Raw genomic sequence first — 22,134 nt, 5'->3', positions numbered from 1 at the left:
AGGCCCAAAACCTCGTCCTCGTTCTCTGAGGCCTTCTGCCGCACCTCTCGAATCGCCGCCCTTGGGCCTTCTGGGTCTCCACCAGCTTTTTTATCGACGCCTTCATTGGCGCCAGCATTTCTGCTCTCAGCTCCGCAAAGCAGTTTTTGAGGAAGTCCTGCTGCTCCCGCGCCCACTGCGCCCACGCTGCTTGATCTCCATCTGCCGCTATCTTGCTTTTCCTCCCCCGCTCTCCCCGCTGCTCCAAAACCACTTTTTTGATCGCTCCACTCCATACAGTGCTGGGGGAATCTTACTATCACCTTTCCACACTGGGAACCGTCGTACAAGCGCCGCTGGGGCTCCTCAAAAGGGCCCAAAATTCCGTTCTTGGCGGGAGCTGCCGAACGTGCGACGCAAAATCTGCCTCCATGCAATCAGAGAGGCAAAGGCCAAGGGATCAGCCGTCCTCCTCTCCATGAGCTCCAGCTTCTCTGAAACCCCAAATATTGCCATCAAAGGGTCCGGGTCCTCCACCGCCTCCACTATCCTGGCTGAGACTGCGAACATGCCCGCCCATAATCTTCCCAATTTTCCGCAACCCCAAAACATGTGCGTGTGATTCACTGGCCCTCGCCCACCCCTCTCTCACACATCTGCTACCCCCTGAACGAACCCACTCATTCTCGCCCGAGTTCTGTGCATCCTGTGCACCGCCTTAAACTGTATCAGGCTCATCCTTGCACAAGAGGAGGTCCTGTTTACCTTGTGCAGTGCCTCACTCCATACTCCCCAATTGATGGCTGTGTGGCATGTTAGGGATTTTAAATTCAATGTGGTGGAGTTTAATGTACTTCAGTAGGGAGCAAGTAGATGCAGGCAAGATGCTTGGGTAGAATATGTATGAGTTGAAATTTGTTTAAGTTAGATATTGTTCAGGAGTGATTAGTCGGTTTAAAATAAGCACAAAGGGATTTCAGGAGTTAATCCCACCTGACTCTGGAGAAAGTAACACAAAACACAGTCCTTCAAAGGGACTTAGTTTGTTCCAAGGTAAATTGAGGAGCTGATTCTAGATTTTTGTTTTGTTTCCAATCCTGACAGCACTTATTAGACATATTGAAGTGGATCAGGGAATGCAATGTTTTGTTTAATATCTGACTTGTTCTAGCAGGTGAGGCTTTCCAGGGGCCTGGGCATGTTAATGAAATGAAAATTGCTTATTGTCACGAGTAGGCTTCAATGAAGTTACTGTGAAAAGCCCCTAGTCGCCACATTCCGGCACCTGTTCGGGGAGGCTGTTACGGGAATCGAACCGTGCTGCTGGCCTGCCTTGGTCTGCTTTCAAAGCCAGCGATTTAGCCCAGTGTGCTAAACAGCCCCTAACCGAGTTCTTGTAAGTATAGCATTGGTTTTAACTGCTCTCTGCTGACTACTATTTTAGTTGAAGTGCATTTTCAAAGAAATCAACATAATCCAAGATAATTGAATTAAGAAACATAATAAATACTAAACAAATACTTTAATTCCAGTAGTGAGTTAACACCAAAAGGGAAAATGCTGGAAAATCTCAGCAGGTCTGTAGCTACCAGCTTTGACAAAGGGTCACCTGGACTCAATGTTAGCTCTTTTTCTCTCCCTACAGATGCTGCAAGACATACTGAAATTTTCCAGCATTTTCTCTTTTGGTTTCAGATACCAGCAGCTGCAGTAATTTTGCTTTTATCCAGTGAGAGTTAACAACTCCACACCCCAACATAAAAGAATAACAATGGGTTTATTTATCTTTGTGGTTTAGGCAATCTCTTTATAAGTGAAGCAATACGTCCCAAACAATTTAGGTGGGGTGACTTGAAACATTAATTTACATCATGAAGTCACAACAGTGTGCATGAAAACATTTTGAACTGGGAAACCGCGATGAGGTTAGAGTCATTGAAGTCTACCGCACAGAAAAGACCCTTCGGCCCAATGTGCACAGGTCAAAAGCAACCACCTAACTCTTCTATTCTTACTTGCCCCATAGCCTTGTATGCCTTGGCATTGCAAGTGCATATCTAAATACTCAATGAAGGTCTCTGTTTCCACCACCCTTTCCAGCAGACATCGTGATCAGCACTGTTGCCTCACAGCCCCAGAGTCCCGGATTTGATTCTGACCTTGGGTGACTGTCTGTCTGTCCACGTTCTTCCAGTATCTGCGTGGGTTTCCTCCCAGTGTTCTGGTTTCCTCCTACAGTCCAAAGATATGCAGCTTATGTGGATTTGCCATGCTGATTTGCCCCTTAGAAATGAAATGAAAATGAAAAATGAAAATCGTTTATTGTCACGAGTAGGCTTCAATGAAGTTACTGTGAAAAGCCCCTAGTCGCCACATTCCGGCGCCTGTCCGGGGAGGCTGGTACGGGAATCGAACCGTGCTGCTGGCCTGCTTGGTCTGCTTTAAAAGCCAGCGATTTAGCTGAGTGAGCTAAACCAGCCCCTGTCCAAAGTGTCCAATGGTTAGGTAGGTTTAGGGGATGGGGGTGGGGTTGAGGTACTAGATCACATGCTCTTTCAGAGGGTTGTTGCAGACTCGAGAGACGTCTAACTTTCTTCTGCACTGTAGGAATTCTATGGCAGTGAGTTCCACCTCCCTCTGGGTGAAAAACATTTTCCTCACAAGCCCTCTATATTTCCTGCCCCTTACCTGAAATCTAAGACCTTGCTGATGATGGAGAATAGACTGATAGGGTGGTAATTGGCCAGGTTGGATTTGTCCTGTTTCTTGTGTACAGGGCACGCCTGGGTGAAGCGGGTGGTGCAGTGGGCTGGAGCTGGTATACATGTATACCAGGACTTTACGGTGGAGCTGGCGAGGAGGCGGGCTGCTTTCAACCGGGTGAAGAGGGCACTGTACATCAGCAAGGTGCAGTGCGGCATTGTATATCCAGCGAAGCTGAGGGTGACGTATAAGCTCCAGGACTTTTATTTTGGAACGGCGGAAGCAGCGGAGGAGTTTGCGAAGGCAGAAGGACTGTGGCAGAACTGCGAAATTGAGAAATGGCCATGTGTCGATGTAACCTCAGGACTGTATTTTCTTCTTTTTTGTTTTACTGCGTGCGGGTGTGTGGGCTAAAGGAGCCAATGTTGTATATATTTGGACAAGGGAAGTGATGGGACTTGCACTAGAAGTGAGGGCTCTTTGGGGTGTAGGTGGATATGGAGGGTGTGTGTGCTAAAAGGGGATTTCTGGGTTTTCCTAGGGCTGGGCAAGGGGGAAAGGGACCCGGGCGGGGGCCTCCGCGCTGGCCGGTTTAAACCGGTTTAAACCGGCCAGTGAACGGGAGTGAGGTGGAGGGAGGGGCTGCGGCCATCGGAGCCTGGCAGAACAGGGTCCGAGTGGTCTAGTCGGGGTGGAAAGTTGGGGGGAAGGAACCGAGGTTGGGGGTAGGAGTTTTACAAGAGGCAGTGGGCTGGAGGAGGGGGAGGGTTTACAACTCTTGGGTATCACGTATGGTACTCTTTCAGAGGTTGGACGGCGTTGAGGGTGGGGGGGGGGGGGGGGGGGGGGGGGGGGGGGGGGGGGGGAGAGTGGATTCTAGGGTGACCATGGGCAGTCCCGGACTCCTTTCTCTTTTTCTCCTTTGTTTTTTGTTTCCACCGTGGGAGGGTTTGTTTTATTGGATACATATATTGACAGGTGGGCCGGTGTTTGGGGTGGTGGGAGGATGGGATCATTGTTATTGTTAAGGGGATTGATTTTGTATTTGCTACCGTTTACTGTTTGTGGGTGGGGTGTGAATTTTGGAGGAAAATGTGAAAATGGAGAATACAAACATATTTTTTTAAAAAGAGGACAGTCAATTGAGGCCTGAAGCCCATGGGGTTTCATTAAGTGCCCTAATTAACATTCGATACCACTGACTGCCTCACTGGGTCAGCCATTGGGAAACACCCGGCATTTCCCACTCGCTGCCACACTTAAACTTTTCCTTTAGATCGCACCTATAATGTGGATTCCAAAACTGCACACAAACTCTAGCTGTGTCCTAACCGTGTCCTAACCAATGTTTTATCCAGTTTCAGCATAATCTCCTTGCTCTGAAACTCTATACCTCGACAAATAAAGGCGTCTATCATATACTTTCTTAACCACTGTATCCATCTGCCCTGCCACCTTAAGGGACTGCTATACATGCAGACCAAGGTTTCTCTGATCCTCGGTGCTTCACATGGTCCTGTTGTTTATCATGTATTTCCTTGCCTTGTTTGTCCTGCCCAAGAGCATCCCATTTCACTTATCCGGATTGAATTCCATTTGCCACTGATCAGCCCATCTGGTCAGCCCATCTATATCCTCTTGTAATCGAAGGCTATCCTCTTCACTATTTACCACCCTACCGATTTTTGTTTCATCCGCATACTTACTGATCAACCCTCTTACATTCAAGTCAATATCATTCTCACAAATCACAAACAGCGAGCCCCAAAAATTATCCCTGTGGGACCCCACTGGAGAAAGGCTTCCAGTCATATTAACACCCCTCGACCATCGCCCTCTGCTTCCTGCCATTCAGCAAATTGTGGATCCAATTTGCCAAGTTTCCTTGGATCCAATGGGCTCTTACCTTTGTTATCAGTCTCCCATGTGGGACCTTATCAAAAGCCTTGCTAAAGTCAAATTGACTACCTCTTTGGTGCTGAGGAATGGGACAGGTGCTTTGAGTCCCAATCTGACTTATTTGTTTTCAACTTTGCTGTGTGTAATAACAATAATTGCGTATCAGGTGAGTTCTCCTCCATGACCTAGTCTCCTGCTGCTTTACAATTTTCACAGAAATGGAGACACTGCGATAGAATTGAATCCCCAAAAGCACCAATAAAAGTTATTGAATCTTGCATGATAAAAACAGAATGACAATTTCAGTTGCCCTTAATCAATGGTCATATGTGTCCCAATGATAAACCAGTACTCTGCAACTTGAATCATACAGACCAGAAACACCGTCTTGATTGCCAGTCAGTGCTAAATTAAACTTGAACAGCATAGGGGAGGTGCCACTGGTTTAGAGAAGGGGAAAAAAATATTATCCCACTCCTGTCCCTATTCATTGATTGAAAGTTGTGTGGACTCTGGGTGAGATCAGCCTTGGTGAGTTGGCCTCTTATCATTCACTTACACATAAAAAAATTGATACTTTGCCACCAACACTGTCAGTATCTATGGAATAATTTGCCAGAAAGAGACATTGCCTTCAAGAGAAGGGGAGACAAATCACAAATATGTAGGTGACATCTCGCGAGCCCAACTAAACATTTGAGATAATGCTATTTTTAGCCAAGAATTCAGACTGGTTTCTTTAAAAAGTGAATTTGGTAATTGCTGTAACAAAAGTGTTCTCTTGGGAATGTGAGGAGATAGTTTGTTTTCACTGGTGTAGAATGCTTTTATTTTTTCACTTACTGAAAGATAGATATGTCTTGTTGGATTGATTTCGTATGCAGCAATATGCTTATCATACAGCAGAGACACAAGTCATTTGGCCCACCATGACTGTGCCAGCTTTCCGAAAGAGCCTATCCAGTTCTTCCCACTTCTTCATAACCAAATTTTCCAATGGCACAAAGATAAGCAGAATTGTAAACACTGTAAATTGAAATATAAATTTGCAAAAAAATAAATTGAGTGAATCTGCAAAACTGTGGTAAATGGATTTCCACATAGGCAAATCTGAGGTAACCCACTTTGGATCTAAAAATGATAGAACAAGCTACTTTCTAAATGGTGAAACAAAAAGCTGGAAACAGCGGAGACCTTGGGGTTCAGGTAAGTAGATCATTAAAATGTTTTAAAAATTTGTTTACGTGATGTGGGTGTCACTAGTTAGGCCAGCATTTAATGCCCATCCCAAGTTGCCCTTTTTAATCTAGGACAAAAGTTCGGCACAACATCGTGAGCCGAAAGGCCTGTTCTATGCTGTATTTTTCTATGTTCTAAAGGTGGTGGTGGTCTTCTTGAACTGCTGCAGTTCTTGGTGTGTCTTTGCTTTATGATAAGCATATTACTGCATATGAAATCAATCCAACAAGACATATCTATCTTTCAGTAAGTGAAAAAAAAACATTCTACCCCAGTGTGTATCTCCTCACATTCACAAGAGAACACTTTTGTTACAACTCCCTAACTGTGCTGTTAGAGAGGCAGTTCCAAGATGATGTCCCAGCGACAGTGAAGGAATGGCGATATATTTTCAAGTCAGGGTGGTGAGTGACTTGGAGGAGAAGAACTAGGTGGTGGGGTTCTCAGCTATCTGCTGCTCTTGTCCTTCTAGATGGTAGTGGCCGTGGGTTTGGAAAGTGTTGTCTAAGGAACGTTGGTGAATTACTGCAGTGCATCTTGTAGATGGTGCACACTGCTGCCACTGTTCGTTGACGGTGGAGGGTTTGCATGTTTGGAAGGGGGAGCAATCAAGTGGGCTGCTTTTTCGAGTGCCCAATTATTTTTTTCCAATTAAGAGGCAGTTTAGCATGGCCAATCCACCTCACCTGCACATCTTTGGGTTGTGGGGGTCAAACCCACGCAAACACGGGGAGAATGTGCAGACTCCACACGGACAGTGACCCAGAGCCGAGATCGAACCGGGGACCTCGACACCAGGCTAACCCACTGCGCCACCGTGCTGCTGGTGTCGAGCTTCTTGAGTTGTTAGAGCTGCACTCATCCAGGCAATTAGAGAGTATTCCATTACACTCACTCCTGACTTGTGCCTTGTAGGTGTTGTCAGTAGGAAAAGACAGTAATCAAAAAGGATAATGGAATCATGACCTTTTATATCTGGAGGATGAGAATACAGTGATTGAAGTCATGCTTCAGCTATACAAGATCTGAGAATGATATCTGGGCACCAAGGGTTACGTTAGGAGAGATTACACAAACTGGGGTTGTATTCCTAGAATTTAGTAGATTTAAGAGTTGGCCAAAGATTGCAAGATATAAAGAGAAACTTTCTGCTAATTAAGAAGTCGGGAACTAGGAAACGTGACTTAAAAATTCGAGCCAGATCTTACAGGATTGAATTTAGGAAACACTTATGCATCCCAAATAAAAGTTTGGAAGACTCATCCTAATTGAATCCTAGATCAATTGTTCATTTTGATTCTGCTATTGATACATTTCTGTGAACCAAAGCTATAAAGGGATATGGGTCAACAGCAGGCATATAGAGTTGGATCACAGATAAGCCATGATCTCATTGAATGTCAGTACCAGCTCAAGGAGCTAAATGGCCACCTCCTGTTCTTCTGTTTCTAATTCAAAGGGTGGCCAACCTCTCTCCAGACTCACTAATATGTTTTTCTGAACTGGCCACTAAAAAGTATGTCAAAGCAATGGGAGGATGAAAACTGGCAGGGAAAGCACCTGTTCCCTGTTTATTGATTCTAATGGCATAAACTAAAATTAAGAGCTGAGTGGTGATTTGGATTCAGCCTGTGCCTAACCTCTCTGTCTGATGTCAAGTAATGATATTAAATAGAAAGTTAAATAATTTCACAGCAGCTTTGCCTCTGAGTCAGCACCTCTCTTCTCCCATCTCCACTTGCAGAAAATTCCTGTTTGTAGGGACTCCTCTGCATCTAGCAAAAAGGTTACTTGAAGTTATTTTTGTTAATTTTCTTCAGATGAAGTCTTAATCGCTACAAGAGGAAATAATGACCGCAAACACGGAGACTGTTTCTTTGAAAATTCCTGCTCAGAAGACATCTTCACCACCTATAGATGACGATGGAGTCTCCGCAGGAGAGAATTGTGGCCATTGGCTGGGCTTTTGGTATGGCTGGTGGGTGTGTTGGTGGGCAGGATTCTTCATTTCTTCTATTCCTGTGAGTTTCATCTTAAGTTTTCTGGGTCGAAAACTCTGCTCTCTAACCTTAAAAGGATCCAGAAAGCTATGCTCATATCCAGTAAAAGTGACATACTGCTCTTCAGTAATTAAGTATTTAATGAAACAAGGAGACCAAGATGAAGCATACAGTGCAGAGGGCCTTTCAGAAGAGATCTCAAAATGGAAGAAGCAAATGCCAGGAATTGTCCTCGGTACAGTTATTGGAGTTTTCCAGATAATAAATTGCATATTGCGTCAATATGAAGTTGGAGGAGCCATTTTTGGAGTAATATTTGGATTTGTGTTAATGGTGCTTAATTCTCATGTTACTAAACTTATGGTCTAACCTCGGTTTATATCCATGTTGGGATCAAACCATTCCTTGCGCCAAAGATGGACATTGTGGAAATTCACTACTGCTACTTAAAGCAATTAAAAGGAATTCGAATGAATTACTCCCAAGCAAAAACAACTTGCAAACTTTTCAACCGTTACTTTAATAAATAATCATCTCCAAATATTTTACACTGCTACACTCTGCTTGCCAGATTCAACAGATGAGGTTTTCTGTCAAATCGAGGGAGCTGATCTTTGCAGATTTTCTAAACTTTGAAGCTTGCATCAAAGTGTACAATTTTTATATTGAAGCCAAATAATTTACTTTGACATGTGCATAGTGTAACAGATTGTTTCTGATCTTGTAGAGAAAAATCACCATTAAAACATCACTGTTGAATCATGTAATGCCATCTTGAGGCAGTATTGCTAAGTTGTTCCATCTTAAAATAAAAAACTCTGCTATTTTTCCAGTGTCTCAACTCCTTTAAACACCCAGGTCTTGCTGCGACCTTTAGCAGCTTTGTGGAGGTCATCATAGCAAATTATTTCCCCATTTAAATATTGAATAAATACAAGCCACCCCTTGAATTGGAAGATCTTGTGGCCCAGGGGGTAGAGTGCCTGCATCTGAGCTAGAAGCTCCGGTTTCGAGTCACACCCCAGGACTTGATGGCCAAGGAAGGTGCGATCATAATACAGCCAAACTGGTTGACTATCCACCTGCATATCCTTCCAATGCACCAAGGGCTGGCAGCCAGAGCAGAAGAGGCTCATGGTCAACCATGCTTACTATGGAATGGCTAGAAAACTGTTCCAGGAAAATATTTGCTAAGGGAACAGATGAAAGTCTGCCTTGCGTACCATTGGTTGTGGGAAGTGAAACAACAACCACCTCTTGAAGGGTGGGACAAGGGCAGCAGCAGGCAGACTGAAACACTATCATCAAGTTACACCCCCACCTCCCACAAGACACCACAGCATCCTAATTTAGACATATTTATGATTACTGGGTTAAAATCCTGGAACCCTTTAACCACCGGTACTGTGGGGTTGCACTTTCATTACAACAGTTCAACGCAGCCATCCATCTCTTCAAGGGTGACGAAGGACTAGCAACTCGGGAATAGTGATTTAAAATTTATAACAAGTGGTGGCTTACTTCATTATCTACCAGGGCTGAGTACACAGGTCTGAACTTCTTCATGGCTGAACTCCCAGCTGACAGAAATTACAAATAACTTGCAGCTCTTGTTGCCTGCATCCTGAAAACCTCACCCCAACAATATAAATTGGCTTAGCGTGCGTACCTGGGCTTGGGAAGATCCTCAGCTAATATACATATGTTTCAAATTACAGATAATTGTGCCCCTGTGGATTCCAAGACTTTCGGTTTAGGAGGCACACATTCATCTATCCAAATTACTGCCCAACCAATAATTACATATCTTATTCCGCAATTACAGAACTAAATTGTACTGTTCTCTAACATAATAAGTATTGCTAATAAATATCGCAGAAGCCTTCAAGAAACTAAGTGCACTACGTAAAATTGCAATATTAGACGTGATACTCTGACCCCATGGCGCTCTTGCTCGAGCACAATGAGGCCGGTGAATAGAGGGAGAGGCCGAAAACAAGAACTGCGCCAGTCACCAAACATTTTACGATGCAACTGGCCCACTGCCGTAGACGAAATCGGGATCCTGCCATAGCGTGGCGAGATCTTCTGGGAGCCGAGGAGGTGAGTAGCCACATTTTCTCACAAAGAGACCGAGAGTGCTGAGCCCCAGTGCTCGACGGGGGGTGGGGTCACCCTCGGCAAGGGTGGGCCGCCATGGGAGGGGAGGACGCTGGGGGAGGCAACCGTGCACGTCTCCACCATGCCATTCCCCGGAATCGTGTTCTGGGGACAACCCTTGTCCCAGCCCATCTGCCCCATCGACTACCCATAACCCCACTGAATGCTGAGGCTATTGCTAATAGGGAATGGCAATTTACTTAAGTGAGTGCTTCACACAACCCAAGTGGATTCCTGTGGTTGGGCGGACCATGTAGCATGTGGGAGTCATTGCCTAGCATCCCAAACAGACCGTGATACCTGAACACTGCAGGAGGCAACATCATGGATGTAGCAGCCGACATCCGAACACCCAGGGAATGGGAAACAACTCCGGGGACATGTCCATGGGTGGAGGGTGGGTGAGTGCAATGGGGAGGGGACCAGCGCCTGGTCCAGCTGAGGCGGCACGGTAGCACAGTGGTTAGCCCTGTTGCTTCACAGCGCCAAGGTTCCAGGTTCAGTTCGCAGCTTGGGTCACTGTGCAGAATCTGCACATTCTCTGAGTCTGCGTGGGTTTCCTCCGGGTGTTCCTGTTTCCTCCCACAAGTCCCGAAAGACATGCTTGTTAGGTGAATTGGACATTCTGAATTCTCCCTCAGTGTACCCGAACAGGCGCCAGAGTGGTGACCAGGTGATTTTCAAGTATTTTCATTGCAGTGTTAATGTAAGCCTCCTTGTGACAATAATAAAGATTAATATTAAAGGTATGTGCGGGTATCTGGGGTACAGGGTTGAAGGAGGCCCGCTGCGACCGGAGTGCTTGGTCAGCGAGTTTAGAGTGTGGGGGAGGGCGGGGATCAATGGGTTATAGAGGGTCCCCTCACACAGATTGAATGCTATGGGTGTTATTCTGGGCCCCGGAGAACAGGCCTAGTGGTGCTGCCCGTCGGCCAGACGCCGGAGTCACCAGACCCGCCCACTCCTGAGGACCAAGCTGCCCATCAAGGTGAGAGGGGGAGGCCCGTGACGACCCAGGCTGTATAGACATTTAAACAAATAACGGACAGCGCATGCCATAGGAGGCTCCGCCTCAACAAGGGGACGGTGCGGCACCTGTGCCAAGTCATTGCGGATTTGCCACCCGTTCTCTGTGGGCATAAAGGTTACCGCAGTCCTGAACCTTTGCTCCTCAGGATCATTCCAGGGCTCAAACAGGACCTGTGGCATCTCGCAGGACACAACCCACAGGTGCATTCGACAGGTCAGAGATGCCCGTTTGCATGGGTGGAAACTACATCAACTTTGATATGGACCAAGCCCAACAAGATGCCCGGGCAGCAGGATTCTCCGCTATCGGCAGGATGCCCAGGTACAGGAGCTGATACGACTGCACGGATTTCGCCTTGCGCTCACCGGGCCATCTGGGAGCGTCCTACGTTAACAGGAAGGGATTCCACTCCTTGAAAATACAGCTCGTGTGTGACCACCAGATGAAGATCATACAACTATGTTCACGCTTCTCAGGAAGTGTGCACAACAGCTACATCCTGGGGCAGTCATACATCCCTGGCCTCTTTGAGGACCACCCCAGGATGGGTGGCTGGCCCTTGGGGGATAAGGGCTACCTGCTGAGGACCTGGCTAATGCCACCAGTGCGGGAGGCGGAGACCGAAGCGGAGACCTGATACCACATGCCCCATGTGGCCACCCGAGCTGTAATTCAACAGTGCATCAGATTGCTTAAAATGCAGTTCTGATGCCTTGACTGCTCCGGTGGTGCCCTGCAGTACGCCGCCCGGAGGGTTATCACCACTTGCATAGCCAACCCCATTCCACTCGCAGCTATGGTGTTGAGACAACTGGCCCCACGATTTGGAGAGGTGGACCTGGGGAGACTCCTAGATGCAGTGGAGGCCAGGAGGGCTGTCCTGTTTCCCCAAGGATCCCGGAGGGTGAGCCAAAGCGCAGCCAGTGCCGCTTGGGATGAAATGGCAGCGGCCGTCAGCTCGGGAAGTATGACCAGGAGGACTGTCCTCCAGTGTCGCAAGAAGATACACGGTCTGCACTGGGGGATACCTAGAGAGATTGGCCAAGCATTCGGAAATCAGCCCAATTTGGTTGTGGTGAAGGGTTTTTAATGTTTCACAGGTGTCCAACCATGCCCCACTCACCCCCTACCTAACACCCCCAGGTTCCCTCAATGATCTTCAACATGCTTAGCCTTCCTTGCTCTATTGCTATGTCCAGGTGTGTCCCCAGGACGTATATCAGAGTTTGAGGCAGCCAGCTGCTTGTCACATTCCGTGGCCTTCAATGCCCATGGCGGCATCCTCTGGGGCCGGAGGGCCCTGGCACACTTGTTGGCGGCACATGCACAGCTGTGCAACCCTGTCCCATGTTCTGACTACAAGACGCAGCCTCATTAGACGGGTGGAACTCAGGGGGCTGTTGGCCACCATCCCCACTCCATGGGATGGGTTCAGGTTGGCACGCCGCTCCCTCTCCTCCTGGGCAGCCTTGAGCCTTGGCTGCACCTGCGTCATCTCGCTCTGCCAGCCCTGGTGGCTCCCCGAAGTCTGCACCATTGTGTTGACGCCCTTGGCGATGCTCCTCAGTGACTGGGATATGCTCTGCAGCACCTCAGCAATGCCCACCTGCCAGTGGGACAAACTCCGCAGCGCCTCGGCCATTCCCATCTAAGAGCGAGAGATATGCCGCAGCGCCTCATCAAGGTCAGCCAGGTACTGGGTCAAGTCCCCCAGTGAGTCAGACATTCTGCCGAGGCCCTCAGTCATGGCCGTCACCGACCGCACGTCACCTTGGACACCCACGTCCTGCCGACGTTGTGCACCAGGGTCTTCACTGCGGTCGCCACCCCAGCAGTGTCGGCCTTGGTGCCACGCATTGCCGCCGACATCAGCTGCATCCGTAGCCTCTGCGACTCCTCCAATCGGCTATGGACCTGCTGGAGTGTCGCTGACTTCTCCCTCTGAATGTCCCAGCCACTCCCTAATGTTTACATGAGCTCCGGGATAGCATGTTCCATAAGCTCAGCACTTGGCTGGGACCTGGAATCCAGCAGACCTCCGACTGTTGTCTCGTCTGGACATTACTGCCTCCACCTGATGTACATCAGCAACTGTGTTTAGAATTTAGAACAGTACAGCACAGAACAGGCCCTTCGGCCCTCGATGTTGTGCCGAGCAATGATCACCCTACTCAAATTCACGTATCCACCCTATACCCGTAACCCAACAACTCCCCTTTAACCTTACTTTTTAGGACACTACGGGCAATTTAGCATGGCCAATCCACCTAACCCGCACATCTTTGGACTGTGGGAGGAAACCGGAGCACCCGGAGGAAACCCACGCACACACGGGGAGGACGTGCAGACTCCGCACAGACAGTGACCCAGCCGGGAACCGAACCTGGGACCCTGGAGCTGTGAAGCATTGATGCTAACCACTATGCTACCGTGCTGCCCTACCGTGTTGTTCTCACCAGATTGTGCCCCAGAAGCCTGACCACTAACGTTGCCCACCGAGGTATGTGTCTGCGCTGGTGGAGGGTGGGGATGACAGTTCTGACACGTCGATTGTGGCATCCTTAGAGCTCTGCTTAGAGGTGGTCTTACGCGAGGCACAGGAGGGGGCCACCCCGGATGGGCTGGCACCATCTGCTGGAGGACCTGTGGGAAAATGGGCATGTGGTCAGTGGGAAGGATGGGTCATTCAGTATGGATCGATCACTGTGGAGTCCGGCGATGTTACAGAATTGGATAGAGGTGGTTGCACTAATGTGGAAGGTATACACTATCAAATACATCCCTAACACAAAAACACTTTGCAGAATTCCTTCAGAAATGGAATGCACCAATTATTTTTTGTAACAAGTCTATACAGGATACATCCGACTGAATGTTTGCCTTACTAAACAGAGGGTGTTTCTCAGCCATAGAAACCCTGCTTGATATTCAATAACAACTGTGTTGAATATTATTCTTGCATCTCCAAATCACAATTATGAATGACACTTTGACAAAGTATCTCTATGGATTGCGTGGAAGGGTCCATTTGTAATATCCTGTTATGTTTGTTCATACTCTAGTAAGTAGCAGAATCACGTCATCAAAAGCAATAGTACAATATCCTGTGCCAATGTGTCAAGTTAAATGACTTAAAAGTATTTGAAACATGTCCCACATCATCAGTTCATTACGTTTTCAAAATAAAAACAATCAGTATATTCCCAGATTTTTTTATAACTTGCATGAAATCTGACTCTCCTTCACTGGTCAGCATTTATAATCCGGTCATACAATGTTTACATCTATATCCAAATATAAACTGGAATTTGGAAGGTTACAAGTGATTTATTTGAAGTTTCACAGTATTAATGGGAACATATAGGATAGATAGAGAGAGGGCAGCATGGTGGCGCAGTGGTTAGCATTGCTGCCTCACGGCGCTGAGATCCCAGGTTCGATCCCGGCTCTGAGTCACTGTCCGTGTGGAGTTTGCACATTCTCCCCGTGTTTGCGTAGGTTTCAGCCCCACAACCCAAAGATGTGCAGGGTAGGTGGATTGGCCATGCTAAATTGCTTCTTAACTGGAAAAAATGAATTGGGTTTTCTAATTTTTTTTTTAAAAGGATAGAGAGAAACTATTCCATTGATTTGAGAAGTCTAGGAAAAGGGGACACAGGCCCTGATCTTTCAAGGAGTGGTAATTCGCTCCTGGTTTCTTACCAGGAAATCCAGCTGCTTCTTGATGAACATCCGACTCTGGCCGGGCGAAGACTGTCTAGTGCAACAAGTGTCTGAAACCTTGTATTGAGGGCAGCAGAGTAAGGGGTAAGGAAACCATGTCGTCATTTTTACAGTACTGACTGTCATAATGCTGGTAAGTTTAAAGGTCCAGCAAGTTTGAGAAGCCAAGGAGAAGGTAAGTGGGTCGGATTGGGAGGTGGTTGGAGTGTGCAGAATCAGTAAGCCAGGGATGTTGTTTGGAGTGGGGGGCATGTCAGTCAAAGGGGGATCTGGTAGTCACTGAATGGCTGGTCAGTAGGGCAGTCAGCTAGTCAGTGTGGGGCTCATGGGGGAAGTTCGCAGAGGTGGGGGAGACCTGTAAGGGTCAGGGGGTAGTCAGGGGTTTTCCTGGGAGATGGGGGAAAAGTCAAGGGGTCTCATGGGGGTTAGGTAAGTGGGGTGTGTCCCATAAGGGTCAGAGGAGTAATTGGGGGTGAAGAAGGTGTCAGTACTATAGTTACCCAGGAGTTAGAAGTCATTTTAGTTCCAACATTTTTGGGAAACTATTACTGCAAGATATTCAGAACCATCCAAAGTTTGTGGTTTAAAGCATACTTTTGGTTGGTTCCAATGACAGGAAATTGCCACAAGGAAGTCACACCACCCTGGAACTCAAATGTTCCAGGCCATAATATAAAATTCTAGCCGAACCTCTCAGGTGTGAAGTTCAGAAACACTTCTTCACATAAATCATAGAATCCTTATAGCGCAGAGAGAGGCCATTCAGCCCATCAAGTCTGCACTGGCCCTCTGAAAGAGGACCCTACCCAGGCCAATGCCTCCACCCTATCCCCACCTCACCTTTATGGACACTAAAGGGCAATTTAGCATAGCATATGAATGTATATGGTGAAAAAGGCAGGCGTATGGAGTTAGGTCTTGCATCAGCCATGATCTCACTGAATGTCAGAACAGACTCCAGGAGCAAAATGACCCACTCTTGTTCCTGTGCTCCTAGCTCAACATATCCATCACTGTAAGATGCTACAAAAGCATAATGGTATTGAGACGGTTTGCTACAAGCCACAGAAAGACATACGAGATGTTAAAGATGAGCGGCAAAAGAATGTGAGAAGTATTTGGTGCTATTTGTATCAGCCTGTACAAGACAATACATCATGCATTATACTCATCTCAAAAATCTGCAGAAATATTTAAAACTATAAGAGACTCGCAAAACCTTTACAACCAGATTAGTGACTCATTGCAACAGTACTTCTTTAAATAGCCTTTCGGGCAGCACGGTAACACAGCGGTTAGCACAGTTGCTTCACAGCTCCAGGGTCCCAGGTTCGATTCTCAGCTTGGGTCACTGCCTGTGCGGAGTCTGTACGTTCTCCCCGTGTCTGCGTGGGTTTCCTCCGGGTGCTCCGGTTTCCTCCCACAGTCCAAAGATGTGCAGGTTAGGTGGATTTGGCCATGCTAAATTGCCCTTAGTGTCCAAAAAAGGGTTAGGTGGGGTTGCTGGATTATGGGGATAGGGTGGAGGTGTGGGCTTAGGTAGGGTCTTCTTTCCAAGGGCTGGTGCAGACCCGATGAGCCAAATGGCTTCCTTCTGCACTGTAAATTCTCTGATTTTATGAAATATAGGGGTAGGATTCTCTGTCGGCCGATGCCGGAATTGGGAAACGCGATTGGACGGAGAATCGGTTTTGACGCTGAAATCGTGGCGGGCGCTGATTTCACGGCAAATCTAAATTCTCAGGTGCCTTGAGAGCAGCGTCAATATGTTCCACCCCGCACATATAGTAAATGCCATTGGCATATCATTCGCAGGCCTGACCTGGCCTCTGTGATTCTCCACCCCCAAGGCAGGAATTCCCAATGGCGATGTTCACTTGTGCTTTTAAAAATCCAGACACAGGCGCCGTAGCTAACGGGGGAGAGAAAGGAGGTAGGACACGGAGATTTGCGGCCGTTGCCTGCTGGGCTGGACACAGGCCAGGCTGGGGGACCCTGCCGGGGGGGGTGTGGCAGGGGAGGTGACCGGGGACGGGCTGTGGGACCCCCGATGAGACTGAGGCGGTGTCCAGGCACGGTCCACCATAGCCACGGATTGCAAGGCAGCCATCCTGCTGCACGCCCCACTGATCACCCGCCTTGGTCCCTGGTACTGCAGAGTGACACCGACTGTTTGTGTGGGACCGCATCCCACCTGCACGCCTCCTTCTGGGGCGACCAGGCCTGGATGGACCCGGCTGCTGCTCGGGTGCACCAGGTGGCATGGTACCACCCTGTTCTGCTCACTGTCCACCCTCCACCCCGGCCCCCACCCTGTACCCAACCCCACCCCTCCCGCCTCGTTGCTGTAGCCCTGGAGGATGCACTGCGGCTGTACAAGCTAGAGCTGCTCAAGGAAGAGGAAGCTGCAGAAGCAGAACATGCCTCCGAGGACCAGGAGCCAGCCGGTGAGGATGGAGAGCTGGCCCCTCAACAGGCCGACGAGGAGGTGGTGCAAGGAGGCGCCGCATGAGGCCTTGTGTGTACCAATTCCTGTCATTCAAGGACCTGCCGTCTGGGCATGCCATAGAAGACTCCGGCTGAGCAGGGGGACAGTGAGACATATCTGATGGATCATGGCACATCTGGCAACCCAGGCGAATGGAGGAAGGCACCCACTCCCAGTGGCCATTAACCTGACAGTCGCCCTGAATTTTTACACCACGACGTCGAGTGTGGACCTGTCCGGGATCTCACAGAGCTCGATTCATGGTGTATCTGCACAGTCAAGGAGGCCCTATATGCCCAGTCGGCACAATACATCCATTTCAACATGGACCGAGCCCACAAGGATGATCGGACAGTGGGGTTCACCACCATCACCGAGATACCCTGGGCCCAGAGGGTGATTGATGGGGTGAATGTTGCCCTTCGAGCACCTGCAGATGACGGACCGCTCTACACAAACCGAAACAGGTTCCACTCAATGATTACGCCTATCCGGAGGCCACAAATCAATGCGGAGACCTGCTACAACGATGCCCATGCAGCGACCAGGAGCATGATCGAATAGTGCTTTGGCCTCCTGAAGATGCGATTTAGGTGCCTGGACCGCTCTGGAGGGGCCCTCCAGTGTGGTGCTCGGACGGTTGCCCGTATCGTGGCAGCCTGCTGCATCCTCCACAACATTGAACAGCAGAGGGCGACATGCTGGAGGAGGAGGGTGAACGCCAATCCTCTGACAAGAGGGCGAAGATGGACAGGGCATGGGGCCTGGGCAGGCACAGGAGGCCGCACAAAGTGTGCGCCAGGACCAACGCGTACGGCCACTCTGATCGCCTCCAGGTTCACCGACTGGGGGGGACTGGCCAGAGGCACGGACACCGCATCCCACCTGCACGCCTCTCCTTCTGGGGCGACCAGGCCTGGATGGATCCGGCTGCTGCTTGAGTGCCCCAGGTGGCATGGTACCACCCTGTTCTGCACACTTCCCACCAAATGACAGGGACAGGGGAGGAGCAGGAGTCTAAGGTGCTGTGGTGCTCCAGCACCTCCCCTACAGGAGTCACTGGCACGGGCCCCATTCCACCTCTTCCCTCGGGGTGCCTGACGGGATGGGGGATGGGGGTGCGAGCAGAGCTATTCCCTGAGGCTCCCCCGCCACCTGGTGATGCCAGTCCTGGAGGCCCGCTCGTGTCTCAGCCAGGGTCTGCATGCTCACATCCATGATGCAGAGGGAGTGGAGCACCTCCATCTGAGGCTGCGCCACATCAACCATTGACGATGTCACCACCTTCTAGGTATGTGCCACATCAGCCAGTGACTGCACCATCTCCCTCTGGGACTGGGCTACCTCCCCTTGTGTCTGTGGCGTGTTGTCAGCGCTCTCAGACATGGCCTGCTGTGACTGGGCCACGCTCAGGAGCACCGCTGCAATGCCCAGGTGGCACTGGTACATGGCTGCCTGTGAGAGGGCAGCCCTGTCTTGGACCTCGGCCATCGCCTACACAGACTGCCTCAGGCTTTGTACATGCTAATCCATATCCAAAACCCTCACCCCCAATGCCTACACTGTGAAAGTCACCCCTGCGGTGTTGCTCTGGGTGGCACACAGGGCCAGCACCACCTCCTGCTCCTGCATGCAGTTGGCCTCCTCCACCTGCGCTTGTTGGTGCTGGATGCTCGCCGGCTTCTCCACGATCAATGGGACTGTCCGTTTCAGAAGCCCGGAACCCATCTGGACAGCAGCTAGTCCCTGGGGTCGGCCTGCCCTCTGACCATCCCACCCTTTGGTAATTCCCACCTCATCCTGCTTATCGAAGCATGTGGCTGGTGCGCACCAGATAGTGTCCCAGGAGCCTCTTCATAGAGTGCCCAACCAAGTGTCTATGGGATGGTGGAGGGTGTTGAAGGCACCTGTGACGGGAAACCTGTGACATCATTGGATTCAAGCTCTGGGGTTTCCTGCGTCTCAAGTTGATGGCTCTCATCCGAGTCAGGCTCTGGCTGTGGCTAGGGGCGAGGGACACCAGATGGTCCTACCTCATCACCAGCAGTTCCTGCAAGACACAAGGCAAGACGCATGATTAGACCATGGACTGAGATGGGGGTAGGTGACGTGAAGGTGAGGGTGGCGTGGGGGGTGAGGATGGTTTACGGGTGAGGGTAGTGTTGGGGGGGGGGGGGGGGGGCTGTTCACGGGGAACCGCAATTCAGCAGAGTTTCAATTCCTCACCCAACGTCAAATCTCCACCCCGGCGACTGCCCTTTCCTCAGGCCCACTGGCCACATCTATGGCCCTCTGCACTGCCGCGGTGAGGGGCCACATGTTCGGCAATCCCCCTCCAGCCTTTCCAGCTCCCGGTCGCTATGGGTGGCCTTCTCCTGGGGGTGGGGGGACAGAATAGAAAATGCACAGTGTTAGAGTCCAACGCATGCAGCCCAGGGGGTGGGTAGCTGGTGGCTTCAGTGGCCAGGGCACCCGGCCATGTCAGCTGGTATGGGTGCCAACATGTGGTGCAGGGTGGGGGATTCGGACACCCTCCGGGTTGATGGGGTAGCGTCTCTGTGTTGGTGCCAGGGGTACAGTGCTGCCTAGTCACCCTGGCCGCCCTGAGGAGGTTGTGCAGTTTTTTCTGGCACTGCTGGCCAGTCCAAACATTGTTACTTGTTGCACTGATGGTCTCTGCCACCTGTGCCCAGGCACGGCGAACTGCGGCAGCCGGCAGCCACCTTCCCGGGCAGGGGTACAGGATCGCCCGCCACTCCTCCACTACATCCAGCAGCGTCTCAAGCTTGCCGTCCGTGACCTTTGGTGCCATTCTCCTCATGCCATCTTGTAGGCTGGGATGGTGTGTGTGGGGAGTGAAGTGTGTGTATGCGGCTGCAGCTTGTCAGCTTCCCGAGTGTCAATCGTGAATCTGGCACCATTTATCATTGGAATCGATTGTGTTCCATGTGGCGCCCGTGCTAGCCCCTCAGCATCCAGGTACAGCACCAGTTTTACTGTCATATAAGTCTGCAAATCCCACCCCAACATCAATACTCAGTCTTAGGAGCAGAGGATTCCGTCAAGGATTCCTAGTTATTCTTTCAGTAAAGACTTTAAGAGAATAAAAATCTTTTTACATAAAACTGCCCATTTGTTAAAACAGGCACATAGGAACATAAATACAAATTTTGAAAAAGGCTGGCCTCGTGACTTGCTTATAATCATCGGATATTAAAGCCTAATTGGTACTGTTTTGCCCTAAGTTGAAAAAACAAGTCTACATTCGATAGGTTCATTATTATTTGAGGAATTACCTTGTCATATGTTGTCTGCCCAAAGTTAGATCCTTGGCTTATTATCTGCTGATGCTCTATTCTGAACTGTTTTCTTGGTAATTTTTTTGTCAGTGAAGCTTTACCAATGCTTTCCACTCTCAGGGTTGGATGAGGAAGCAGGTCCCAAGTCTACCTCAGTTAATGTTAATTGCACTAATTGTATGTTGAGGCAGAATGAATCTGAAACAAGTTTATTTCCAAGGCAGCAAATTCACAGACTCTCCCAGTGAACTAATTTATATGCTCTGGCAATGATTCCCTAATTGGGGACAGCTTTGTTTAATTATCAACTTAAAGGGTGAATTTCAAAGCAAGACAAATTCAACATTAACAGGTTCCCTTCTTTTCTATAAGCAAAAAGTGCATTTCCTTTTCAGAAAAATTGAAAAAGAAAAATAAATGACCCATTTTCATAAAACCTCACATTTTGAGTCATCCTTTTCTAATACTCACAACAATTTTTACAAGCATTCCTCTGGTAAAACACTCTGATAACTGATGACTTGGAACGATGCACAGTGCCAGGGATCCGGGTTCAGTTCCAGTCTTGGGTGATTGCATGGAGTTTGTTCTCCCCATGTCCACGTGGGTTTCCTCCAGGTACTCTGGTTTCCTCCCACATTCCAAAGATGTGCAGGTTAGGTGGATTGGCCAGGCTAAATTGCCCCTTAGTGTCCAAAGGTTAGGTGGGATTACGGGAATCGGGAGGGGGAGTGGGCCTAGGTAGGGTCGGTGTGGACTCAATACGCCGATTATCCTACTTCTGCACTGTAGGGATTCTATGACTTGTATCAACCACTATGCTAAGAGATTCCCTTTTTCTCCGCCATTTGTTTTATTTTTTAAAAAATATTTTTATTCTCCTTTTTCACAATTTCTCCCAAATTTGCATCCAGCAACAATAAACAATAGCAGAAACGAATATAATGTCAATCCCCATATCAACAACAACAATTCCATCCTCCCACCAAACCCCCAAACAACTGCCCTTATGTTAACATAAACAAATATCAAAAAGGAATCAGGAATCACCCATAGTCACCATTAACACATACAGTCCCCTTCCCCCAACCCTCCCAAACCCCCCCCCCCCATCTAATGTTCGATGTTATCCAATTCCTGAAAGTGCATAATGAATAATGCCCATGGCAGGGCCCAACGCCCCACATGGAGGTTGGACGTTGCCCTACTAACTGACAAGGCCTTCAACAAAAAGATATCGCGGGCCGTATCAGAGTACACGGAGAACAACCAGAACGGGGAGGTCTCACCCTCCACGTTCTGGGAAGTGCTAAAGGCCGTACTAAGAGGGGAAATCATCGCTTTCAAAGCGCGAAGAGATAGGGAGGAAAGGGCGGCGAGGCAGCAGCTGGTTGACTCCATACTGGAGGTAGACTGTAAATACTCCGAGGCCCCGACCGTAAAGCTCCTGGCAGAGAGGAAAGAGTTACAAAGGAACTCTGATCTACTCTCCACCAGGAAAGCAGTGCTTCAACTCTGCCAGGCACGTGGGACCCGATACGAACACGGAGGAAAAGCCAGCCGCCTGCTGGCACACCAGCTGAGAGAGCAGTCAGCCACCAGAGAAATTGCACA

The sequence above is a fragment of the Scyliorhinus canicula genome, chromosome 9 (genome assembly GCF_902713615.1).
Source record: "Scyliorhinus canicula chromosome 9, sScyCan1.1, whole genome shotgun sequence".
NCBI classification, from domain to species: domain Eukaryota; kingdom Metazoa; phylum Chordata; class Chondrichthyes; order Carcharhiniformes; family Scyliorhinidae; genus Scyliorhinus; species Scyliorhinus canicula.
The sequence above is the reverse complement of the archived record's forward strand: the minus strand, read 5'-3'. Positions refer to the sequence as shown.